At 31.5% G+C, this 15,238-nt stretch overlaps 1 protein-coding gene and 1 long non-coding RNA gene across 2 annotated transcripts in view; both read right to left on the bottom strand.

Moving 5' to 3' along the window:
* Positions 1–6,699, bottom strand: part of LOC143231362 (breast cancer anti-estrogen resistance protein 1-like) — a 32,021-nt gene extending 25,322 nt beyond the window's left edge. Inside the window, exon 1 of the mRNA XM_076465905.1 lies at positions 6,599–6,699. The gene's annotated coding sequence lies outside the window, so the exon portion shown is untranslated. The remainder of the gene's footprint in view (positions 1–6,598) is intronic.
* A 6,321-nt stretch (positions 6,700–13,020) lies between these two features.
* LOC143231489 (uncharacterized) lies at positions 13,021–14,929 on the bottom strand. Its single transcript, XR_013016943.1, has 2 exons — positions 14,190–14,929; positions 13,021–13,163 (listed from the first exon to the last, which is right to left on the bottom strand). It is a non-coding gene; the product is annotated as an uncharacterized LOC143231489 (long non-coding RNA).
* Between the last annotated feature and the right edge of the window lie 309 nt (positions 14,930–15,238).

The following is a 15,238-nucleotide window of genomic DNA, read 5'->3' as shown; positions in this document are numbered from 1 at the left end:
TCACAATTTATTCTTACTTAAAGGATTTTGTATAGATGTAAATGTGAACTTGTATATTGTATTACTATATTAAATGGTTACTTTATGTATTATGTACATTGCAACTTTTTGTTTTTATATTATGCATTGTGCTGTAATTTATCATTGAAGTGAAATATTTCCTTATTTATTTCATTCTATTTTTTTATGTGATTATACAGTGAATAATAAAAGTTAAAGGTTATTTTATTTGCTTTTATCAGATTATGCTTCACAATTAATTAATTTTTATATGACAATTAAATGGTTCTTTTTTCACTAACTTGTTATTACATTTCATTTTAAAAGATAATTAGAGGGTTATTATTAATGTATTATCCTATATTTTGAATTTTAGGTAAGTTATCTCATTTTTCATTGTAGTTAACAATAGTTCACAGTCTTCCATGTGGCAAGTAATTGTTTGTTGGGATAAATTATTAACGTGCTTCTTGATTATATCATAAATTTAATTTAGTGGGTTTAAGTTTAATTATAATTATTGCCCTGAGGCCAATCATGAAACATTGATGAGGGAAGAAGTGTATTATGTAGCATATAATATATTTTCCATCAGGTTCATTAATATAGGATTTTTTACGTTTTCACTTAGTTTGTTATCTATGCAGTTTTAGCATAAGCACATTGCCGAGAAAAAACACTGAAATTGTTTCGTTATAGTTGTCTATCTGTCTCTGTTGTTGTCGATAGTATATGGTATCTACTCTGCCCGTAGGGATGTTGCAGAATCTTTACACATTAATGCAGGAAAGGGTTAACGATTACAATGTTCTTGGCAGCTCAAGTGTATGATGTTTGTATGTTACAACCAATAAATGCAGAGGTGTTACTGCAAATGAAGGATTGTTTGTTTGTATTTTGAATTTTGCACAAAGCTATACGAGGACTATCTGCGCTAGACATCCCTAATCTAGCAGTGTAAGACTAGAAGGAAGGCAGCTAGTCGTTACAACCCACCGCCAACTGTTGGACTACTCTTTTACCAACGAATAGTGGAATTGAATGTACTTTATAACGTCCCCACGCCTGAAAGAGCGAACATGTTTGGTGTGGCTGGGATCCGAATCCGCGACCCTCGGATTACGAGTCGAATACCTTAACCACCTGTCGTGTTTCAAAAAATCACAGAACTTTGAAACACATTTCACGTTCCTGAACAACAGTTTTGTTCCAAAGACGAAATGCAATGGGACAAAATCGAGGTTACTGAAAGTGAATTAAATACATCCAGAAGAGGAATAAAGGAAGCCATGTACAATGAACAGGAAATTTTGTAACATAGCAAGGCTTAATTCGTGACTACTTGTAGAATATATGTTGATAAATTATAGAGAGCTATTATTATAAAGAGCTCACCAACTTTAGGATTATAGCCGAAATTTCGTTTTCTTTAATAAACTTGATTCAACGCTGAAATTTATTACAGTTTGAAATTTATTAAATTACAGAAACATTTGTAAACAGTAACCCAATTTTATTCAGTTGCATGCATTAAAATGGTGGTTAATATAAGTGATAAAAAAATTTCCCTCTTAAGTTGTACTTTTCTTTTGGCTAGTTTTATTAGTGTCGAAGAAAGAATTAGAGGTTATTAACTACAGTTTAATTACTGAAGATATCAATGAATGTCATGTAAAGAGATGACTACATGTCATCACTCAACTATTACTGTCAATTCGCCTACACTCATCGCCTCCAAAGCTCATACTTTTGTCAGGATTTCCTCTACATAGGGACGGTCCTTCTGTCTGATATTTTATTTAATTTTTTCTCTGTTGATTATTTATTTAAGAATAATACTTTTATTGCAGAGTAAAACAAATGCGTCACTCAGACAAATAGGTATATGCAATCAGAGATAAGTATCAGAAGAGAATTTCAATGTGCTAAATACAGGCATTTTGCTTTGCATCGAACTATAAATATTGAATATCATGATATAGCACCAGAATACTTGCTGTATAAATAAATTTTAAAATAGCCTCAAAGATCATGAGCTATTAGTAGTAGTAATGAGTGGTAATCAAGTCTGCATATTTTCGTGTTATTTCTCTGAAGGTATAATGAGTACTGGAAAACAATGTTTTTCAGAATTTCAACATTAAAAATACTCAAAACAAATTTCAACATTAAAAATACTCAAAACAAATTTCAACATTAAAAATACTCAAAACAAATTTCAACATTAAAAATACTCAAAACAAATTTCAACATTAAAAATACTCAAAACAAATTTCAACATTAAAAATACTCAAAACAAATTTCAACATTAAAAATACTCAAAACAAATTTCAACATTAAAAATACTCAAAACAAATTTCAACTTTTTGAAGCTGAAATTACGGATAAAATACTTTAGCAAAACTATTAGTACAACAAGCTTTTATTTGCGTACAAGAAATGTTGGATAATTTATTGTATAGCCTACTGAGCAAAATAAAAGACCACAGTGCCACAGCGGTATGTTTGCGAACTTGTAACGCTAGAAACTGAGTTTCGATACCCATGGTGGTCAGAGCATAGATGGCCCATTGAGCAAATTTGTGCTTAACTTCGAAACAAACAAACAAACAACATACAAGACCGATAGTTTTTTTGTCGTCACGATAATTTGTTTTTCCTTTTTCTAAAGACTTGAATTTATGCAATGGTCCCTATTATTTTTATTGTCTCTATATCTTTCATTTAGATAAAGTGACCTACAAACCTATTAAAATGGGCATATTTTCTCCTCCTTTCGGTAATATAATGTAAGTAATGTGTTCATGGTTTAGTACTTAACAAATCACTGTTGAATTATTTAGATGAAAGGTTGAACTATGGCAAATGGTGAGCAACTGACTAAAACACACACAACATAAACTACAAACATCAGATATCATGAAGTAAAAGGGAAAACAAATATATATGACTATATGATTTGTTTGCTCTTAAGCAAAATGCCACACACACAGGACTATCTGTGCTCTACTTAACACGGGTACGGAACCTCGGTTTCTAGTAGTTTACGTTCGTAGACATGCTACTGTAGGACACATGATTTAGATTAGTGAATTTTATAATTATATGAATATATCTTACGAACTAATACACTCTTAAAATATTTGATCATTTGCTTTGAAACCAGACCTAAAAATGGTTTATGGTACACAAAAAAATTTTTGAACAACACAAATAAGCCTCTCCTAGTTGGCTCAGCGATAACATTGAGGGCTTGACATGCTAAACATTGGGTTTCGATACCTGTGGCGGGCATAGCCCGGATGATATATTGTATAGCTTCGCGCTTATAAACAAACAGTAGAAAATCAGCTCCTGTCCAGAATGGCGGAAACAAGATAAATACGTGACAGTTAAGTATTCATTATACTAACAGGTTGATTTGTATTTATGTGAGCTAGTGCAGTTACAACTGAAATACAAACAAAGGGAGATGACGACAACGACAGAAACAAAATAATTTGATTTGTAAGAATTTTTTTCTCGGACATCATTAATAGGCAGTATGACAACGCTTATTTTAATATACGATTACTATCACTAAAGGCAAAAACTTGTAAGAAATTGTTTTGGTCCCTTATTTGAAAATAATCACACAAAATTCACTATCACCATTATTAAAGATCAGAACTTGTGAGAAACCATTTTGTTTTCTTAGTTGAAAATATTTACAGAAAATTTATGCCCAGTGTCATTTAAATTTACGTCGATCATTATGTAAGGGACACTGATCATAAAATTTTATGTTGCCTAAGCTGCAACTGAATGTTTTTATTGTTTTTATGAGAACAACTGCATCGAGTTCTTTCAACCCTAAAGTAATTAAAACTTGAAATTGCGTTAAATAAATTACTTAACTTCCAACTGCTGAAATCTTCTTACTGTACGTTTATTTTGTTTAGCTTAACTATCTATTCTGAAACAGTAAAACTATCATTGAATAGAAAGTGGCATTAAATCTAATATTCGCAAGGCTTACTGGTCAATACTTTTTACGTGTAATTACGAAAACATTCAAATGATTTTACATCATAAAACAAAGCATTATATTCTAAAATGTATAAAAGAATAATTAATGGAATAATAATATATTACAACACTATAACAAAGAAAGAATTATGTGGTGTAGTAAATGACTGGCCGAAATGTACAATAACATTATTTCCTACGTGTTGATGCTAAAGATTTTAATCTCTTATTATGTTACTGTAATTGAGCTATGTGTTTGCTATCACGGTAAACCAGAGAGAACGTTGACATTGCGGAAAAAGAAAGAAGCTAGACTGTAGGTATGCAAAACTGCCATGAGGAAATACTCCTGACATTTATGAAACGGGTTAAAAACGTCCCTACAACCTGTTTCTTTATTAGTATTTTTATAATCGGAAAAATTATTATAAAAGTATTTAAAGGACTCTGGAAGGTTAAGTTATACTGCTAACCCTTGCAATACACATACATTTACACACATAAAGGATTGTTTGTCGCCTGCTTTGATGAAAAACATTTGTGTGTGCATGTTTAGTAAATTATGAAGATAAATTGAAAAACATGAAGAAAAAACATAAACAAGCAACCATAAATTACTTTTTTGTAATTAAACATGTTTGTATGATGATTCTATGTTGCTTTTTATTAGATTTAGTTTGTTTGTTTGTTTGTTTTGAATTTCGCAAAAAGCTACTCGAGGGCTATCTGTGCTAGCCGTTCCTAATTTAGCAGTGTAAGACCAGAGGGAAGATAGCTCGTCATCACCACCCACCGCCAACTCTTGGGCTACTCTTTTACCAACGAATAGTAAGATTGACCGTCACATTATAACGCCCCCACGACTGAAAGGGCGAGCATGTTTAGCGCGACGGGGATGCGAACCCGCGCCCCTCAGACTACGAGTCGCACGCTTTGCCATGCCGGGCCATTAGATTTAGCACCTCAGTTATGTGTTTCTTAAGGAAGTGGTGAGTCACAAAGATGATTATTAACAATAACAAATAATTTCTATTAAATTATTCCTGCTAAAATGCATATTTGAACAATTCAGTTTTGTATTTTACATTTTATTTGGGGTCTTATTGTTTTTGACAACAATATAAACACTGCCAATACTACTTAATTTGTTATCAGAGGTAGATGCATTTAATTTTTTCGTTTTGTTGAAGATGAGGGTGTGTGTTTTTATGTATATTATTTAATGAGTTGTTTTTGATGGAATGACTGGCTGAAATTTATAATAATTGTATATTCTACGCTATAGTACTAACCAGTTTAATTTCTTATAATGTTACCACAATTTAACTCAATGGATGGTGTGACGATAGACAAACTTCACATTTTATTCGTGCCATTAAATTTTCTAATTAATATCTCTTAATATTGAATCAAAACTGAATTCATTCTTTAATTAGAAATATATTATTTTCGGTTTCAGTAAGAAACTATAACTTTGCATTTGCGTGAATAAGTAGCAAGCACGGGAAATTTTATTTAGTAGTATCATATGTCATGATATGTGCATCTAAGAAAATAATTATTAAATTAAAACAAACTAGCCAGTGTTTCCTCTGAAAAACAAACAAACATTGTTTGAAACGAAGAATTGGTTTAAGCATGGTATTACGTGGCTTTTTAAAATGAAGTACTAATACACTGAGACTACGGCAGAATTCAATTTATATCGTAAAAGAAGGTACCTTCATTCTATTTTTAAATTTAGTTTCTCATGAATGAGTAACAAATATTTTGTAATATACAACTTCCGATTAGAGTAAACTATGTTCTGAGGGCAAATCAATTAGTATTATTTAAGGTTTATATAATTTATATAAATTTATATAAAATTATATGCTGTATTTTCGTTTCAACTTATAAAGATTAGATTGCATTCTTTCATCAGTTGGGTACCCTTGATGCTAACGATACTTTCGATCGTATAGGTTTGTCTACATTTCCTCGAGTGCGTTTTATGCTATCAAAATATGATTTAATAAACTATGCTTTCAAAGAAAAAAAACGTGTTCAATAAGAACTGCAACATAATATGTACATATATATATAGAGAGAAAGAGATATTTGCCATCTCAACAACGGTTGAGAAAGAAGTGACATAAAATAATAAAATTAATGATATACACTAACAGTTTAGTCTCCAAGTTAGTTACGTATTTTAATTTCTTAATACTTGGTCTTGTTGAAAACCGCTCCGATGTATCAATTAAACAACCAGTTGTGTCCCACTTTAGATATTCTCACTGATATATGTATCCCTAAGATTTTATTTGCTACAAAAATAATCTGTGAAACACATATTTAATCTCTTCAATTTCTGACATCTATTTAGAAAAAAAATCCCCAAATTACTAATAAGTTTCATTCCAAGTTGCAGGCAGCAATCAAATCTGAAATAAACCGGAAATGTCTTCCTGTTTTATTATAATGTACGCTGAAAAGGCTCAGAAAAAAGTAATTAACACTTAAGACAGTGTACTGTCTAAACTATAAAAAAAGAAATAAACTGTCGTTAGGATACTTTACTTAATACATGTATAGAGATGATAAATACCGGAAATATGATTCTTCTCAGAACAAAATTTGGGGATTTTTATTCCTCTTTTTCTTCAAACACTAAGGATTCTTTGTCCAACTTCACTCAAGCCACAAGGTGGTTTTGTAAACACGTGTCTGTCTTCTCATCTCACAGGGGCTACCAGAGTTCGTTAGAAGTATCAAATCTTCGGGGACGTCAATTTATTGCAGTTGAAAATAATACGTTTATACAATATAAGCATAAAGTATATTATGTATTCAATAGTTACTACGTTCACACATAAAGGAGTTATCATTTTACATTCATATATTATCGATATCTACATATTTTTAATTTGGCAGATTTTCTTGTTTTCCGTTTTTTTTCTATTTTTTTAAGTATAAACAATATGAATGAATGCTACGCTTGTAAGCTTAATCTATTATCTTAATGTAAACACAATCTGTAAGTCCGACTCAATTACTCCACCAGTTCGAAGAATTAACATGAAGAAAACTCCTTGTTTATCTTGGCTAGTCAAAACATACACTCTGGGAACTCTCATTTTGCTTCGAATCGTTAAGACCAACATTACAATACAATGTTAGTAAAATTCGTTTCGTAAAAAATCTATTGGAAGGTTTTGAAGACATGAATATTGTTAAGTACTTTCTCAATGTGGTATTACAGCCATATTTTACAGTAATGCCAAAAATTGTCATAAAACAAATAAAAAACTGGAGTTTTACAGAAAAAGTTCAAAGAGAAAGAGCAGTCACGTATTGTTCCTTAAATATTCTGACTCGTGTAAGCACCCTTAATTAATTTTACTTGTTATTACAAAATAATTAATTAGTTAAAACACCTGAACCTGTTTGGTGATCTAGTGTGATACTTTAACATCAAACCGCTACTATTATTTGTACAAATATTGTTGTTGTGTTCTGATTTCAGACATCATGCTTAGAAGAAAAGATAAACATTTCTCACTTACATGGTATTTTCTTTTGGTTCATCTTATGATCTTTACAAACCTGGACCAAGCATGGCCTAGTGGTTAAGATGCGCGGACTATTAATTCGACGGTTAATAGTTCGCAGTCCTTTGTTTCAAAAACACAAATACTCTTCGCACTTTTGGCTCGTAAGTGAGTTATAATAGTAACGCTCATATCCCGCTATTTGAGAAGAAAAGCATAACTGAAAGAAGGTGCTGTTAACTAGGCACTTTCCTTTCGTCTATCTATTCAAAATTAAAGGCAGATATTACTAGTGCAAAGTTCTGAAACAAACGCTTTCTCACAAATAATGCTAATAGACTAGAGAAACAGATATGACTGCATAAAAACTATTACATAAGCGCATCTTTAGATAAGTCAAGTGTTCAAAGCAATGGAGAAACATAAAGCTGAGTATGACCTGTACCATACTTTCTCATTATTCTGTGTGTGACTGAAAAATGTTACTGCTTCAAAGAGTTTTGTGTTATAATTGTTTTATCCAAACGTTATCCATAAGTCCTTCTGAAAATAAATAGTAAAACTTCAGTTCTTGAGACTAAACACGTGATATTATCATCTATACTTGTGTGCGCGTGTATATATTTATTATGTTTTTACCCATTAAAAAGAAAAACATATTTTTTATTCAATGTCCCATTGCAATGAAACATTCGAGTCAGAAAACTTAATAAAGGAGTGTTTTTTATTTTAACTTTCAGAAGAAATCTAGCTTCACACAGTTTAGCACGATATAGATATTAAAATTTTTAGATAGGGCAAAAATGTTTGATTTTACATTTTAAGTTTTAAAGAGCTTTCTGGGCGCCATATTTTTCTTCTCTCGTCTCTTAGGTCGAAAGGTGTCTCCTCTTATAATTTGTCTTGTAGCAAGTTACGTGTTATGTTTTCATGAAGATATTGTGGATTTATAAACATTTAATATCAGTGAATACTTTCAATACTCTTTCTGTAACAAAAACTTGAAAAGCTTATGATTACTACGCGAGAGCTAAGAATTAGAAATTTTATAACAGAAGTAAATAAAAGAAAAAAGTTGACGAAAGTCATAAGTTTTCCTTGTTCCGCAGAAGTAAGCATTTTGCATTGTCTTAATAAGGTTAGCATTTATATTCGTGATGAGTTTGACTTCATAAAAGAGTAATAATTATAATTTGTATTTTTTACCATTTTCTTCTCTGTTTACTAAATTCATAATAATAACTTACATAAAAGTCGCCGGATTCGTGTTTGTTTTTAACATACATTTAAAATTTTGCACGAGAAGCAAGTTTCAATTATAGTTATAAAAGTCTATAAATTCATGATATGCAAAGTTCAACAATAGAGTAAGAAAACAACAACAAATGAATGAAATTTTGTAATACATATCATATAGATAATGAACAATTTAACGAATGTGTGTTTAGAAGAGAAAAAAATATATTCGAAATGATCTATATATGTATGTTTCGAAGAAACATTAAACGGTTTCATGGCTCCTACCAGAATATATCTAATCTATCTACATAAACTGAAACTTTAAGGAATGCTAGTTAAAAACGACAGTGTTGACTTATATATGGTGCTCATTTCAAAACGCAGTTGTTAACAAGGTGATATGAAGATGTATGTCATTATTTAGACAGGGACTTTGTACCAGGGAGTATTTTGTTCCGAATTTGGGAAGGATATGTCTGTATAAGTATCTGATAAGTGAGAGGAACACTGACAATAAATGAATAAATCATTGGTTACGTTATGATATTCCAAGACATCCATAAAAAGGTGCGAGAGAGAAAATTTTGCCTTCGAAACTTCGTGATTTTATAAGGAGAATTATGCACTTCATTAGCTACAATGGTCACGCAAAGAACACATGAAAGAGGAAAATATCTGTCTTACAGATTCGTTAAAAATAAGTTAGAAAAGAAAGAAACGCCACAAACGTGACGACTGTAAAACATTCTCCGGTTTCCGTATACTGTTGTAAATTTATTTTGTGGCTGAAGCACGCAATCACGAAATGAGTCTTACTTGTTTCATTTTAGTCATGACTACTGATTCACAATAGTTTGTTTGTTTCACGGTACTTGAGAGCAACACGTGTTCGAAGATGTCTTGTATTTGAAAGCATTCGCCAGAATCATTCTTCTCAAAATCCGGTGGATATTCTTTTCATTCTGGATTTCTACAAGATATCTAAGATCCAGGGTTTATTATAATATTAACGTTGTTTAAATCCCTTGTTACCATTTATGGTTTAAAGATCGGGACTTGTTAATGAAGCGTTACTCGGAAACACTAATATGATTTACTGGTTGTAGTAATTCCGCACTTCGACCAATAGCTGTTAATTCTTCGTGATCACAAAGCTGAATACGTTACAAAACACTACAAAAATAGATTGTCATACGTTAAATATTAAAAGGATTTAGGAAAAAACTAGCCACGAACGGTTGTAACTATAAAAGAGAAGCGTTTGAGGGAAAAGATTACAGCATAGTACTATAAAGTGGATCTGATGACAAATCGTTATGACATAAGGAGTCTAAAACAGTACACGTAGGTGTAGGTATGAGACATTACAAAACTTTTTCATGCAAGACATATAATCCTTTCATCGAATAAAGGCTAATTATTTATACATATTATATTACATTTCATAGAGTAAGGATTCCTAAGGTAAGGCACATCATAATGGGTTATTATTATTGTCCACCTCAAACAGGCCAGCTTATCTATTTTCTTTCTGCTCCTAATTTGTTACGAAAACAACTACCAAGAGCTTGTTTTTACTCCACATCATTATTGGTCGTTAAATTGCAATCATTATCATTTCGGATATTAGTTATCTAAAACACTTTGATCCTTAATCTTGGTTAGGGTCTAGACCAGTCATCAAAAGGTTGTTGAGCTTAGATCATGGTCAGTTTGGAAATAAGAGCTATGACCTATGTCTACCCCCGCTTTTTGTTTAATAGAAATAGACAGGACATAACAATAAATTTTCATTTCAAAATACTTTCTCTAATTCTGGTTATATAGTCAGTTTTGGAATTAAGTAAAATTGAAGTGAATAAGAATTATTCGTCACGTGGCTACTGGAATCGAGTAAAAGTAAGAGAGTTTCTTGTACTAAAGTTACTTTATTTATTTATTACATATTTGCTCCCCACTAGCACAGTAGTACGTCTGCTGACTTACAATACTAGAAATTGGGTTTCGAAACCTGTGGTAGGTACAGCACAGGTCACCTATTGTGTAGCTTTGCGCTTAAATTCAAACAAACTTATATATCAATATTTATTAATAATTTTCATTGTTACAGACTCAAATATTTACATAAAATCTATGTCTGCTGAGAAGTGAAAATTTTAGAAACGTTATTATTTCAACAGAAAAATTAACAGATTTGTTTCAATAACTTAGTTATTTGTTGAAACAAAGACGTGGAGAGATTTATAAGAATTGACAACACATACAAAGTGCTAGTGAAAATTTCTAGACGTGAGAGAAGGACATTAAACTGTGTAGTTTCGCTATAATCTTTTTTCGGTACTAGATCTTCGTTAAAAATTAAAAATAATTGAATAGCTTCCCGTTTAAGGCTGTAAAAAACAACAACAAATACAACATAAACGTGTTCTGATTTTAATAGACCGTGTGAAAACTAGCTCTTAGCCTATTAAGATTAATCCGGGTCACCACTACAATAAATAATCTGACGTAAATATTAGGAAGTAGCAAAAACAAACAAATGTGCTTTTGAAGAGAATAAGTATTACTGTTATGCTGCAGTTATCTTAGTCTATTTCTGAGAACTTGTTAATACTAAAACACATCACAAACATGTTAAGATAAGTACAGGAGTGCTAGAAACTTGCAGCTTTAGTAACATAAGTATCGACAATCACGTCTTTTGACCATTTACCTGTTTCCCACATTTAGTTCGATGTTATATTTTCAGCCTTTTGAAATAATCTACCTAAATGAATTACATGTTCTACGTGTAAAAAATTTAGCGTTTCCTTAGGTGATTTGTTGTTTAATTTTCTTATTTAAATAATATTTTTCAACTACTTCTAATGTTAAGTCAACATTAAAATTCTTTAATAATTATAATCGCAGTTTATGTTTGTATCATTAGGTCATAGATATATAACGCTTAGTGTTTTGACAACTTTGACGTATCTAATTAACTTTACTCAAACACAAACGACAGAGAATGTTTTCCTTTAGCGAATTTCTGCTTTTGTTATGTCAAGCATAGTTACGTTCACACAAAATAACACGAGCAACAACAAGAAAACAAAACACGCCATATGTATTTATATATATTTTAATTACTTTTTACTCTCCCGAGTAGACTTATATTTATATAAAAGTTTAAGGTTATGCAGTATCAACGTTATTATTTTGTTCTTCTGAAAACGTACAATATATACTCCAAAACTACTGAATACATATAGTATACACTCCCCAACTATAAGAAGCTTTGTTCTGTTCTTGCGATCTACTCTCGTCTAGGGTTAGTGATGAGCGTTGAAATTTCTTGAAAACTGAGTATCTAAGTGACAAGTGAGGGATCAAATGATAGATTGGGTATCACAGCTATTTTTACTATTTGAAACAAATCGTAATTAAAGAGATTTTCTGTTTATCAAACGTACAGTTCGGAGCAGCTTAATTATTTTATTCTCGTTTTACACTTACATAAAGAAAAAAACTGATTTTAGTTTTATATTTTTACGGAGGGTTAATAGCATTTTATAAAAACAATGTTCTACGTTTATTATTATTTTGGTCGATACTTTTGCTATCATCGATGGTGCCCAGCCAGGTGGCTATGGTTACTCACCTCTGCCAAAGCCACAATTTTCACCGAAATTATCTTTTTGAGAATATTTACATAGATCTTCTACTATGTGTAGTTATCTGTTTCCAAGACCCACTTTGAAATTGAAACTAAGCTCAAGAGTCCATTAATGATGCAATAAGAGGTACGAGGCTGAATAAAATTGCTAGATTTTAGTGTTTTCGTTCATGTTTTTTAATTTAAACAGCCATTGATTTAGAGAAGTGAACACTGATCAGCCTCAAAACCTTCTTTTTAATTCTGTTAATCGTATACTAGAGATGTAATGTACTTCAATGATTTAAATGTCTTGTTGTGCAACTTTCCATGAAGAACATACAAAGCTTTCTAACTTGAAATGTTGTATATCATGTTTGTTTTAAATCACTTCACAATCATGTTATATGAAAGTTCTTCTTCAAAAAAGTGTTACAACACTTTCTTCTAATAATAAGTCTTCCCGTTACGTGGTTCGTCAAGTAACAAACCTTGAATTTTTCTATTAGGTTGAGGAATAATTCGTGAGCGTTTTTAAATAATTTCATTCAAGCATTACATGCAAGACTATACAATACTTCAATGCATGAACACATTACACCCAAAACATTTATTATGATACTTTATTTCAGGTAATACTTAGGTATATAGTATGCATTGTTTTAAACGAAATTGCAAGAAATTAAATGCGAAAAGCAGATGGTGTCGATAATGCTCGATTTTGTCCACTTGACATTCCATTTAATGAGCTGAAAATGAAAGCAAAAATTAAAGACATATGAAAATCAAACACACCATCTATTAGAGCAAAAAATTATCTACCAAATGACATGAAATATTTTGCGAAAGCGTTTCATTTATGAATATATTTTTTTAACTTGAAAAAACGCTCACGAATTATTCCTCAACCCAATAGTTGATATTGTGCTTATTTTATTTATAACCTTTCTTGATTTCAGTTGGCAAAATTTCTCGAAATCGTGCACCAGCTGATCAACTAGTAGCTTCTCAAGTTTTCCATTTCGTAAAACTTCCATTATCGTGTTATTTCTATCAGGTTTAATATAATTTATTTCCTTATTCATTCACTAGTATTATCGATTTTTGCAGTTTATTGGATTTAACCCTCTCGCTGCGGGTTAGGTCAAAGTGCCCATATCACGATCTTTTACATTCAATTCCTTTACTTTACAAGTATCTTACGTGATAGAAAAAGAGAGAGAGAGAGAATACTATTTTCGAAACATGGCGCGTGGCTATATTCTGGAAAATCTGTTGTAAAAATCAAAATAATTTTAACGAAGCTTAAATTTGTACCATCAGGCAGGGAAAAAAAAAATTCCTCGTTCTTGTAATCGCTAAGGCATAAAACTTACTGAAATGCAAACATGCGTAACAAGGTTAACCTTCTTCTATTATTCATTATAAATTTCTTAAGTTACACAGAAATGAATGAGCCATATTTGCAAAAAACAACAACTAACTTAGGATGCAATTTTGTCTTTGTTTTTTTCTTGTAGGCTTACGATTCTTATGCACGTTTGTACAAGGGATAAATTTTCACGCGATAAATATATGTTCGAAACAAAAGTATATCTTTTTATTTCTTTACATAGACACTTCACGAATTTGTATTAAACTATTAACTTAAAGTGAACTCTGTGCTTTTTTACTAAATTCATAAGTTTCAAAAAAGTAATAAACACCTCTTCTCTACATCTGTTTTCTGTTTTTTAACAATTCATTTAAACAATAATGACTTTAAAAATACTTACTGGAGGTAAAACGCTGTATTTGAAAACTGTCATGAACTTAGAACGTATACTTGAATGGAAACAACCAAAACAGACATTATTGTAGTCAGCATTTGAACTATTTTTGTTGGAACCTTTTCACAGTGAAACTTGTAGATTCGAAAAAAAGTAAGATCTCGGTTTCATCTATTGTTAAAATAACACGAAATCAGGCGCTGATGGTTGGTAACGGATTTTATAGGACAAATGAATACGATGTGTTACACATACCTAAACATTCTATCAAGGATAGTTTAATTCTTTTGTTCTGCAACCACCATTAAAACAAAACAAAAAAGTTGTTTTCACACTGTGCCTCGTAATGAAGAGAAATATTTTATATCCCTGGGTGGATAGTCCCCCGCTGGGACAGCGGAAAGTCTTCGGATTTACAACGCTAAAATCAGGGGTTCGATTCCTCTCAGTGGACACAGCAGATAGCCCCGTGTGGCTTTGCTATAAGGAAACACACACACGCTGGGCCGATAAGTTTTGGTTTCACAAAATCCTTCCAACTACTCTCATGTTTATTCTTTTTTGAGACCACATCCATTTCTTACGCTGGCAGAACTATGTTAGCTATTATCTGATAGTGCGTACACAGAAACGTTTAATGATGCCGCTCGCGTCCTAAAGCTTATCACCTGAAGTAGACTCAGCGGGTATTTTAAACAAAGTATTCCGTACCTCAGTCTGGCAGGTTCAGTTCCGCTATATAAACACACTCGTACCCTAAATGTGAAGCTAAAAACATTGGGCCTCTTAGTGTAGAAGTTGACAGAATTATTACGCGTGATTAATACCTGTAAAACTTGGGCAAAGTTTAAGCTCTATATAGTGCTGTTTTTTTTTTTTCAACCACAAGTGAAGCAGATGAATCTGTCACTGTTTTTAACACAGATGTAGCGGTATTGGAGATTAGATCTTACGTTCATTATTTTGAGGATAAACAAAACCAGCATGTATCATGTTTTGAAAAGTCTTTAAATGTTGTTTTTAAGACTTGTGTAATATCGCTAGAAGCGAACATT

This window comes from Tachypleus tridentatus, chromosome 11 (assembly GCF_004210375.1).
Source record: "Tachypleus tridentatus isolate NWPU-2018 chromosome 11, ASM421037v1, whole genome shotgun sequence".
Taxonomy (NCBI): Eukaryota; Metazoa; Arthropoda; class Merostomata; order Xiphosura; family Limulidae; genus Tachypleus; species Tachypleus tridentatus.
The sequence above is the reverse complement of the archived record's forward strand: the minus strand, read 5'-3'. Positions and strand labels throughout refer to the sequence as shown.